The sequence below is a fragment of the Syzygium oleosum genome, unplaced genomic scaffold, assembly GCF_021117445.2.
Source record: "Syzygium oleosum isolate NSW1041296 unplaced genomic scaffold, Sole_v2.1 Sole_v2.14, whole genome shotgun sequence".
In the NCBI taxonomy this organism is placed as follows: Eukaryota; Viridiplantae; Streptophyta; class Magnoliopsida; order Myrtales; family Myrtaceae; genus Syzygium; species Syzygium oleosum.
In genome coordinates, this window is record NW_026607498.1 from 10,216,561 (window position 1) to 10,228,773 (window position 12,213).

Sequence of the window (12,213 nt, forward strand, 5' to 3'; positions counted from 1 at the left end):
CACTCTAAAACTGATCAACCCTACTCTCTTGAGTAAATGGCTATAAATTTTATCAATATATAGATAGTTGTCTCGTCAATGGTCAAATCAGAGGTCTCTGTTGCATTTCTAGAGAGTTCAAAATCGTAGAGTGGGAGTGCCAGCATAATGTATACATGATATGCACATTCTTGCTTTGTTTGAGCCTCGAAATTGGTCATTAATGCATGTTTCAAAATACATTTTTTTATGTCCTTCTACAATATTCTAGGTTTTTGTCTTCTCATACCTCACCTTGCATCGCCTACCGCCACCTCCCACCGACCACTGCCAGCCCTGCCGACCACCCGCCACCCATCGATGAATGGAAAAAAGCATAAGAGAGATATTTAAAAAGGTCTATCAAACAAAATTTTGTTTCAGGAAAAGAAATTTTGTATCATTATCAAACGCGTATCTTTATTCAAAATCTCGTCCAGGAAATAGAAATAGAAAAATCTATTTCTAGCCAGAAATATATTCCATGATAGAATGGTTATCATTCACGCCCTTAGAAGTGAACATTTCAATTGTGTCAATTTAGTCTAAACCTTTTGATAATTTGTCAATTTAATCATTCCATCCAATTTTGGCTGAAAATTGCTAACACGGACACCGTCCATCCTACGCGACATGATCAATATTGACATGGAGGATTTTTGGAATTCTTTAAATTTTTCTGTTTTTCATAATTTTCTCCTTTATTTTCTTTTTCCTTTTTCTTTTCCAAGTCATGTGGCCGGCGACCATCCACAGGTGAGGGTTGCCCTCACTGAATCTGGCAACACTCGACTTTGCCAGATCTGGCGAGGGCGTCGTGGCCCTCGGCCCACAACCGGCAGAGAGAAATAAAAAAAAAGGAAAAAAGAAAAATTTTGTATTTAAAAAAAATACAAAACTTGTCTACGTCAGCGCCGGCCATACCACATCAATAATTTCTTGCCAAAATTGGTTAGAATGACTATATTGGTAAATTGTCAAAATGTTCGAAATAAAATTGGAATAATTGAAAGATTTAGAACTAAATTGACCACCGTACAATAAACACTCTTAACTAGGTAATCGAGTTGATATGTATATACTGTAGATCAAAAGAATCAGGTTGAATTTTGCATATGATGAGTATGCCAAAAATTGGTTAAGCAACGGTCCTTAATATACTATGAGATTAACAGCATGTTCCTAATCACAAAAAATAAATCACAAATAATTATAAATGGTTGTGGGGTTCACTCTTTCATTAATTTTTGGTTCACAACATATTATTACTCTTACGGCGGCTAAAATACAGATATACTAGTAAAGCCACAATGAAAACCACCGTAAACTCTCTAATGAATATTTATTTTCCTTTTTGATTTTAAGATTAACCAAGCTACAGATTATTCAGGACACAAAATACACGAGAGAAGCCAAAGTAATCACACATCATATCACTCCACAAGCTCCCTCCTCGTCAACTTCAGTTCTTGAACCATAGAATTCTCAGACACTCCCTGCAATTAAAACACAACAACGACAGGCGTTCGAACCGAATGCCGAGCAGAGACCCACGTGATCGCCCCCTGAGCGAACGGGGTCGTCGCCGTCGCCTTCCAGCCAACTCTCCTTGTAAAGTCAACCCTGTAACTCGCTGTCTGGTTCGCCTCCGTGAACACCAGATCACCCGGGTACACGCCAATTGAGTCCAGACCCTTGATCGGGTCGATGACCGACCGGTAATGCGACTTCGCGGGTCCAACGTTCCTCACCGTCCTTGTCATGTTCACCTTCGTCACCGAACCCTCGAACATCACGCTGATCGACGGATAGTTGAGCTGGTAATCGGGTATGCTTTTTATGCTCGAGCATGTGACTTTCTTTGGAACTATGATCTCGATTTCCGAGTCAGTGTAGCCAAGCCCACAAAGATAAGCGACGTAATCTTGCGGTCCAAAGTCATAAATGAGATCCGGGTCGACGGCTTTTGATGGGTTGACGTGTCCTGAGCCGGTGGCAAAAATGTCCGCCGGATGGAGCATCTGGTCGACGATGGGATGGTGCTCCATGTTGGAGGTGGCGGCGGTGGTCATGATGGCAGACTTGATGGCAGCCGGCGACCAGTCGGGGTTTGCACTCTTGAGCAGCGCAGCCACGCCACTGAGGTGGGGGCAGGACATAGAGGTCCCGGAGATCACGTTGAATGGGTTCTCCTTGCTTGTGGATTTATCTAAAGGAAATGGCCAACCGGCAAGGATGTTCACGCCCGGGCCAATGATGTCCGGTTTGAGGATGCCGGGGCTTTGGATGTTGGGGCCGCGGGAAGAGAAGAATGATACAGCCGGGGCAGCCAATCCCCCGACATGGTGCCTCTGAATAGGATCGTGGCCATCGGCGCTGGCACCGTGCTTAGGTAGCTCTTGATCACCGTCCCCGCGACGTAGGTCACATGGACTGCGGGTAGGACATGTGCATCGACCAATGTGGTGTATCCCTCCGGGGGACCGTTCACGAGGATCATGGCCGCGCGGCCCGCATCCTTGACCTCTTGACCTTTGTTGACTCGCCCTCTTCCGTCACCGATCTCACACACAACCACTTTCCCTATGAGGTCTGAGCGACCTCGTAGTGATCCGGGGAGGCAGAGAGCCGAGGATGGATCTCCCTTTTTTTCCCGCATAAACAAGGGGAAGTAGCTTCGGAGGGAAGTCGTTGGGTTGGTATAGGGTCTCCCCATCGAACTCTTGCCTGTTCCCAAGCTGCACCGAGGCCGTTATGTTGCGGTTGATGCTGCTCGCTCCCACGGTGAGAATCCATGGTGCCTCGTTTGACAACGTGTACTGGACGGCCCGCTATTCCCCGCGGAGCAGCTGACGAAGATGCCCTTTTGGGTGGCGGCAAATGCACCCTTTGCGATCACGTCAATGTAGAACGGTCGGGATGTTCTTCCTAGAGAGAGGGAAAGCACATCCACACCGTCCTCGATGGCTGCCTCAAACCCAGCTAATATGTCGCTCTCAAGGCACCCGTAGACATCGCAAACCTTGTATATTGCCAAATGCCCAAGAGACGCCATGCCCACGGCCGTGCCATTGGCATTATCGAGCGCACTGGCACGCCTCACGAAAGCACCGGCAGCCGTGCTGGAAGTGTGTGTGCCATGGCCGACATCATCATGCGGCGAACCGGTATACGACCTCGCACCGATGAGCTTGCTGTTGCAGGACATGCCGTTGAAGTCGCACCTGCCCTTCCATTTGGCCGGGGGCGGAGGCACCCCCTTGTCGCTGAAGGAAGGGTGGTCGGGAGAAATCCCCGAGTCCAAAACTCCGATGATCACGCCCTTACCGAGGTTCGAGTCCTTCCAGAGCCCGACTCCTTGGTGCAATCCCAAAAAGTCGGGGGTGTGGTTTCTGTGCAGAGAGAGCACCTTCTCCGGACGCACGTACAAAACACCGTCCTTCTCTCGTATAGCTTCAGCTTCCTCAGCGGTCAATTTGGCCGCGAACCCAGATACTACATTTTGGTATGAGTGAACTATTCTGTGCTCTTCGTTTGAGCTGGCTGCTGTGGTTGGTAAAAATGACCGATGGAAAGCATCGAGATCCTCCGGAGTAGCGAAATCTTTGTTGGTCGGCTTTCGTACCTGGACCTGGACGATATGACTGGATAAAGGGCTACTTGTGTCAACATCTGCAATAGCAGCATCAGCAGGTGAATGCTTCGAAGGCAAGCCAGACCGAGAATGAAAATCATCACGGTGGTCGGAGACGATCTGCATTTCTGGTCTTCCATCTCGAATTACCAGAAGAAACAGAGAAACGGTTTGTGCTTCTGAGTTCTGTGTTAAAACTTGAACTTGAAGGGCGCATATACATAGGTAGGAGAAGCAAAACGAAGAACTCCATTGCGTTGACGACATTGAAGAAGGAAATCAGATGCGAAGTTTGCGTTTATGAGGTAGGGTACAATTTTGACTATGTAATTAAAACACGATTAAAGCACAATCTGCTTTCCTTAATTAAACCATTCCATGCAAAGGCAGAATGGTTGACCGTCTTTTGGAAAGCTTAAACATATTTTGTTCAATTAATTTCTTTGAGCCGAAGCCCTAATGCTTGTGCATGGGCTGACTCGAGTCTTAACACCTTGAAGATCAAAACAACACGTACAAAAAAACCACTTGACAAAAAGTTCAAAAATCCTACGATCATAAAATGATAACCATTCCCATTTTCACTTCGTCAACGCTCATCGCTTAGAGTGAAAGAACGAGATTCGCAATTCGATTTAATTCACGTTCATGTGTCAGAGATTCATTCTAACCTAATTTTAGTTCGTCATACTCAGCGAGGCCAAATTGTTTACATATGGCTGGACATTTGCAAAACCGAGCCATGAGAAATATCATCAGCATGCTGCATATTGCTATTCACGTACTTTAACCTTATTCTTTAACGAGAAATGACTGAGATCAACACAGTAGACAATTTTACAAGGGGTGTCCTATCATTTGTATGTCAAATATCTTTGATTACAAAAGATAGAAATTTAGTACGCTTATGCCAAAAGAAGAAGAAACCCCTCTTTCCCAAGCATGATAAGACTATAAAATAAGATAATAAGCCAAAGTGATAATCGCCAAGCTTGCAACACTCCAAATTTTTTAACTTGGCATTTATGATGATGCAAATATAATACACCACCCACTTCTAATATGCAAAACCTTAGATCTGTGGACAATTGTCCAAAATGTTCTAAACATATATTGTACAACGGTCAATTCAATCACCAACCTTTCAATTGTGTGAATTTAATTCTAAATTTTTTATGATTTTTTAATTTAGTCCTTCCGGAAATTACTGATGTGAATGCCATCCGTCCTACGTGACATGACAATTTGAAATTTTTCTATTTTTGTCCCCTTTTTTTTCCCTGTATCTTTTCCTTTTGCCTATGGTTAGTACTCGGCCATGGCCGCGTATCAATCATAGGCAAGGCCTGCCTACGCTGGATATGGCACTCGACCTTGCCAGGTTTGGTGAGGGCCACCCTTGCTGCCTCTAGCGAGACCCTCGCCTATGCCTAGTGAGGGCATCGTGGCTCTCGTCTCGCAACCGGCGAAGGGAAATAGAAAAAAAAAAAGAGAGAAAGAAAAGGAAAAAGAAGAAGAAAAATTTAGAAAATTTCTAAAAAATGCAAAAATTGTCCACGTTAGCACCGGTCATGCCACGTAGGACAGCTAACATGACTAGATCACCACGTTAGTAATTTCCTGCCAAGATAGTCGGAAGGACAACATTAGCAAATCGTCAAAAAATTTAGGATTAAATTGGCATAATTGAAAGTTTTACGACTAAAGGTTTAGATTTAAGATGGACAATTTTCCTCTTAAATATGCCTAAATATGCAAATGAGAACACACTTTAATTTGCAAATAAGGATTTTTAAATAAGTAAATATTCAAAATGTCATTCCTCCCCTTGCATAATAGCTAACTGATTTAAGCAATTGTTCGATATAATTTTCCCGCGGCAACTTTAATTGTGAAAAGCCGTGCCGCAGCATCTATAAGGTCTTTTGCAAGCACCTCCAAAGTCGCAACTAAAAAGTTGCCTCGCCCTACTCTAGAACATACCAATGAGCAAACATACAAGTTATATCTCTTCACAATGCAATCACAGCACATCATAAACTAAATTTTAACCATAATAATACCAAATTGACTCTAAACTTAACAAAACGTTTTGTGTTGTGATCAACCGGTTTACTTAAATTTAAACATGTCCTAAATGAATTAAAAAGGTAAATTGTTCATGACACATTTATTATAGGTGCGTACACACACATACATACATATATATATATATATATATGATTAATCTTATCCCGAACACTCTTAACTAGGAGGAGGCGGCGGTGAATTTGTCTAACTCTAGATTAGAAGAATTAGGTTAGGTTTTTCCATATGATGGGGATACAAGATAATCTCAAGCATGGCCATCCAATGTTTCTACTCCACCGTGGCAATGTCCATAAATCAAAGCTTGATCGAATTACTTTGACCGAACGAAATTCTAGATTAACTCTGGTGAAGATATAGCGAAATTCGAGTTTCGAATGTGTGAATTGCTTTTCAGATTCAACGATTTAACCCGTTAAGTCCATCATGAACCGGACCAAGACGTGGTTTTACGATAACTGGTACTATAAAAGCTCCAATGATTATTCAGGACACAAACACATAGAGAAGCCAAGATCCCTACTAGTGGACTTCTGTTCTTGGAGAAAATATTAGGTGGTCCGGGACCTCCACGTCAGCGTGGTCCCGGACCAATCATGAAACGCCACGTGGGTATGTGGGGGCCCATTCAACTGAGGTGGAATTTTTGCACAAAAATTAATTTATTTCTCCCTCCTTAGGCCTGCAGGCTAGCCCCTCACCTCTTTTCTCTCCTCGCTCCACTCTTTCGTTCTTTCCTACTCATTATCAGAAGAAAACCAACGCATTTCCTCTCTCCAGGCTTTCAAATTATTTTGAATTTGTAATTTCGCTCTCAAATTTCACTCTCGGCTTCGGCGTTCCTGGTTGCTCCGGCCCTTGCTCCATGGCGTTGTTGCTGCTTCGGCGTTCCTTGCTCCCCGCCGTCGCCGACGAAGCACGTTAAGCCGCCCCTGCTCCGACGCTCGCTCCGGCGCTCGTTTGAAAAAATCCGACGCTCGCTCGCTCGCTCTCTGCTCCAGGAGCCACTCCCTCCCTCTTGCTCGCTCCCAAGAGCCCCGCCGGTCGCATCCCAAGCTCAGATCCGTCTCCGCCATGGCATTTTGGGTTTAGCACATAACTGAGCTGAGCGTTCTCCTTCTCGTGTGTTCGTTTTCTCCCCGGCGGCAGATGAGACGAAGTCTAGGTGAAATGGAAGCGCATGGACTTGGGAACTTTCATTTGTATTTGCAGTTTAGTCTAGTTTTGCAAGAAAATAGTGTATCGTTTGTTCTACTTGGGTTTATGAGTGTGGTGTTTGTAACCTACCTATATGTAGGATGTGCCGGAGTGCAACCGGTTCTCGTCAGTTGTTTTTTTGTCGAAGTTTTCCTTCAGTTTTTTTTTTTTGGTCGAAAAGTTCTCCTTCAGTTTAGGTAGGCTGTACATTGTTTGTTTTTTAATCAAGCATTATCACTGTTAACTTGTGTTTGTTTTGCTTTGCTTCATTGCCCTTCAGTGTCCGGCAATCGATCTTGGTGCGCTGTCCTCTGCAAGGCAGCCCCTGGATGTGCCAAATCTCGGACCCTTTGCTATCTTCGAATGTTTCCAAGGAACAGCAAAAAAACATAGAAAAGCTTTTCCAACTGGCTCATTAGTGCACTTCTCCAGATCTAGCAAACCGACCACACATAGATGAGGCCTTGGCTGCCCTTGTAAAACTAAAAGGCTAAGCTAAAACTGGAAAACTTTTGATGTTATGATATTTGGAAAGCATTGTAAAGAGCATGTTGACTCCTGCTGCTTCTTGTACTAGCAGAACCAATTATAAGCAGGATAAAGTTCACTGGCTCTTTTTGTCCCCTTTCTTTGTAAATTTTAGCGGGTTCAGTATGACGAAATAAAAAATCGCAACCCACTCTTGAATAACTTTGACAGCCTAGTTATTTGCATTGGATATCCTTATAACATCAAAGAATCCAGTTGCTTGTCCCGAGCTTCCTTCAATATTAAAGATCAAACTTGAAAATAAGATGGCAATGACAAGTAGAACAAACCTTGATAAGAGAAAAAAGCCCAGAAACAATAACTGCGCAAATATATCTTCTCTCTTCAAAGTATCACATTCCGACCAACAAGAGCACGACATAAACCATCAAAAGAAACTGAGAATTCCTCGCAAAAAACCAAAATGATCATGAGGATCAACCTCAAACTATTACACAATTACACGACGGGATTTTCCAAATCTCGGGCCCTCTGCTCGGGAAATCTAAGAGAATAATGCAAAAGGAGGGCGGAGGCTGAGGCGACGTGCCGGAGGCGGATATGAGCTCGAGACTCGGCAGCGACAATCGGCAGGGGATGGCGGAGGCGGAGCTGAGCTCAAGATGCGACCGGAAGAGGCTCTTGGGAGCGAGAGAGAGGGAGGGAGTGGCTCCTAGAGGCGACGGCGTATGCGGAGGCGGAGGCGACGTGCCGGAGGCGCCGAGTCTGGGCTCCGCAGTCGGATATGAGCACGGGATGCCATCGACGAGGGCTCTTCGAAGCGACAAAGAGGGAGTGGCTCTGGAGGCGACGGCGGATGCAGAGGCGGAGGCGCCGTGCCGAGGCGCTGGGTCTGGGCTCGGGATGCGACCGCGGGGCTCTTGTTAGCGAGAGAGGGAGAGAGAGAGAGAGAGAGGCGGGGAAAGTATTTTGGAAAAAAAGAGAGCGGGCTTCTTCTATTTCTCAGAAGATGCAGAAGAGAGAGGAGAGAGAGTGTCATATAATTGAAGAGGGAGCGAGAGGGCTTTGGTGCGAACGAAGGGAGAAGAAGGCCAGCAATTAATGAAGAGAGAGAAAAGAGGCAAAAATTTGAAGAGAAGGAGCAATTAGCGTGCAGGGCTAATGGCTAATGAGAGAGAAATAATATTAATTTTTGTGCAAAAAGTTCCTCCTAACGAGTCGGCCCCACAAGCGCCACGTGGATCACGTGGCGCTTCATGAGTGGTTCGGGACCACGCTGACGTGGAGGTCCCGGACCACCTAATATTTTCTCCAGCTAATATGTCGGTCTCGAGGCATCCTTTTGCCTCACAAACCTTGTACATTGCCAAATGCGCAAGGGGCGCCATGCCTGCAGCCGTGCCTTTGGCATGACCTAGCGCGCTGGCACCCCTCACAAAAGCACCGGCAGCCGTGCTGGAAGTGTGCGTGCCATGGCCCTCATCATCATACGGCGGAACGACCTGCACAGGAGTCGTGCTCGATCTGATGAACGTCCTCGCACCGATGAGCTTGTTGTTGCAGGATGTGCCGTTGAAGTCACACCTGCCCTTCCATTTGGCCGGGGGCGGAGGCATCCCCTCATCGCTGAAGGAAGGGTGGTCGGGGAAAATCCCTGTGTCCAATACTCCAATTATCACACCCTTCCCCAAGTTCGAGTCATTCCAGAGCCCGACTCCTTGGTGCAATCCCAAGAAGTTGGGGGTGTGAGTTGTGTGTAGAGAGAGCGCCTTCTCCGGACGCACGTGCAGAACACGGTCCTTTTCTCGAATGGCTTTAGCTTCCTCAGCGGTCAATTTGGCTGCGAACCCGGATAGTACATTTCTGTATGAGTGAACCATTCTTTGTTCTTGGTCGGAGCTGGCTGCTGAGGTAGGTAAAAATGAGCGATACAGAGTATCGAGATCCTCCAAAGTAGCGAGATCTTTGTCGGTCGGCTTCCGCACTTGGATAATATAAGTCGACAACGAGCTACTTGTATCAGCTACTGCGATAGCAGCATTAGCAAGTAGAGTGCTTAGAATGCTAGAGAGACCGAGAATGAAAATCACCGTGGTGTTTGGAGACAATCTGCATTTCCGGTCTTCCATCTCGAATTGGCAGAAGAAACAGAAGAACGCTTTGTGCTTCTGTGTGGACCGTGTCGAACTTGTAGCGCACTTATATAGCAGAAGCGAGACGGTGAACTACATTGGGAAATTACAGGTTTCGATGGACGCTAACCGGCATTCGGCGGTGGAATCATGATAATCAAGGTAGTTAAGCTCAGTTTGTCGCGGCTTCTTTGAATTTCAACTGTAAGCTTGGTTGCAAGAGTCCAAGAGAAGGAACTGGGTCATGGCGATCTCCGCAAATCTATTCCATTCGACCAAACGAATGTATGTGTAGATTTCACTAGTTTCAAACAAAACAACTAGATTATGTACTCAACCAAATGTTGGTTTATCATTCAATCATTGGAGTTATGTGAAGACTCAAGAAGAAGAAATCGGATGCGAAGCTTCCGTTTATGGCGTCGAGGACAATGTTAAGTTTTTACCCACATTGATCGGGACAATTGTATATATTAATGCTGACATTCTGGAAACTATCGTCTGTCCGGCTTTCCTTGACCGCAATGATATTACAAGGAGAACAGGTTGAGATTAGCTTTTATAGTTTAGATCGATTAGACAGATTGTGCATTGTTTTACGCTCCATCATCTCCTTTCTTGGTTTGTCTCAAACTATACAAGTGTGCAATTTTTTATGAACAAAGTGTTAGGAGCGTGCTCCTCACGTGTGAGCTCAGTGTTAGGTAATATGTCATCATGACCACGCTGTTATACCACAATGTCCATCACGTTGGGAGCATGCAATAAAAGCTCGATACCTTCGAGCAAGGATATCACCAAAAGAGCCTAAGTCCGTCAACATATCTAGTTGGAATCACATTCATCACAATCACTTAAAAGTTTAAGTTAATAAGTTATGAGCCAACTAATAGCAGCTCGATACCTTCTAGTTTGGGATAGCATACGGGTTCTTTACCCTTTAACCTATTTAAGCGTCACTTTTGGTGCAAATTTCAAGGACAAGTGTAAAGCGCTCTCTCCAACTTTCCTATCTATTTCATGTCATATTGGCTGTTGTTCGGTTGCCAAAATGCTGGAGAAGAGAACAAAAACAACATGCATAGAGAAGAGACACTCGTCATTCAATGAATAGAGAAAAAAGAAAACAAAAATAAGCCTTTGCCTCCTAGAATCGGACCGGTCGATCCGGTCCGGTTCCAGAACCAGGTGGGCTGATTTCCAATTCCACAAACTAGGAACCGATCTTACTAGTCCGATTCCAGCTTCAGGGTAGAAATCAACTCATCGTAAAATCAATCATCCTTAATATATTGGGAACTCCTAAATATTTTTTGAGCTTTAGATAATTGTGTTTTCTGTACTATTGAAGAGACTATAAAAGACAACGATTCAAAATTGATTTTAGAGTTGTGTCTCGACAATTAAATGGACATATAAACAAATGAGATGAGCTTAAATGTGCATTTAGAGATTTTCGTTTCTGGGGTCAATGTCATTCTTGAAAGTCTTGGCATCACAAGGATGCGATGGAAGCGACGCCGAGAACTTGAAGCTTGAGCTACGAGAGGTCGGGTGTGTGCGGAAGAGCATTTGGGAAAAGTCTTTGTATAAATGCAAAGAATTTTAGATCAATGAGTTTTCACGATATGTAAATAGTGTTCGGTGAACACTTTTTCACGAACTTCCGTATCCAAAACCAAAATTAAAAAGAGAGAGATACATAGAGAGGGAGACGTGATGACTCGCCTGAGGGCCACGGATCAGGCCACCCAGCTCCGGCAAGGGCCGCTGGAGGTCACACAACCTCTAGCAACGCCACCCCAAGGTCATAACACCTTGAGCCTCGCCAAAGACCATGCGACCTCAAGCGAGGGCCATCGGTGCAAGATCTAGCTCACCGATAGTTAGATATGGGCTTACCAGCAACGGCGGGATGCCAATTAGATATGCATAGTAAAGGTGGTGAGGCAAAACTGGAATTTATTAGTTTATATATGGCAAATTTGGGGGAAAATTTTCATTAACCCCTATAATAACATTCTAAAAATGTTCAAAGCCTGCTGGATGAGACTTACATTGAACTTAAAGACTTTGGAAATGCTACCTTTAGTTAGCCTTTGGAATTGTCTTTGCCAAATACCTCAACTTTGGTACAAAGGCCTTTAAAGGCCCAAAATCCCTTGCCAAAGCTGTGTCGAATCCACGAGTCGCCACATTCTAAAAGAAACCAGGGATCTTATGTGCTTTTTTGTCTTGTACTAGATTTTTTTTTAAGTCTTTGTATGTCGATGTCAATGTAAATTGATCCGGTCGGTACTAACATGACACTTAAAGGCAAGATATTAACATAGGAGCCACAAACACACCATAATCTAAACGTTCAAAGTGAACAAAAGAAAAGTTTAAGCGCAACATTAAGCAAAAGATAGAAATTTAAAAAATTTGTGAAGTCATCGGTCATTCCCTATATGAAGTTTGCAAATAAATACTCACGAAACACTTATTGAATATAGTTTTTCATATGGATCTAGACACTCCTAAAATCATCAAAAAACACTAGTTATATGTAACCTTATTGAACACCAAACTCTTGGAACTAGTGCTTAGCAAATAATGGAGGCACTGGTTAGCATGACTTTACTTTGGTTCTCACTTCACCTATTTCTCTTGGAA

At 44.4% G+C, this 12,213-nt stretch overlaps 1 pseudogene; it reads right to left on the reverse strand.

The window, feature by feature from the left end:
• Positions 1 to 1,520: 1,520 nt before the first annotated feature.
• LOC115665108 (subtilisin-like protease 1) lies at positions 1,521 to 9,555 on the reverse strand (annotated as a pseudogene).
• Between the last annotated feature and the right edge of the window lie 2,658 nt (positions 9,556 to 12,213).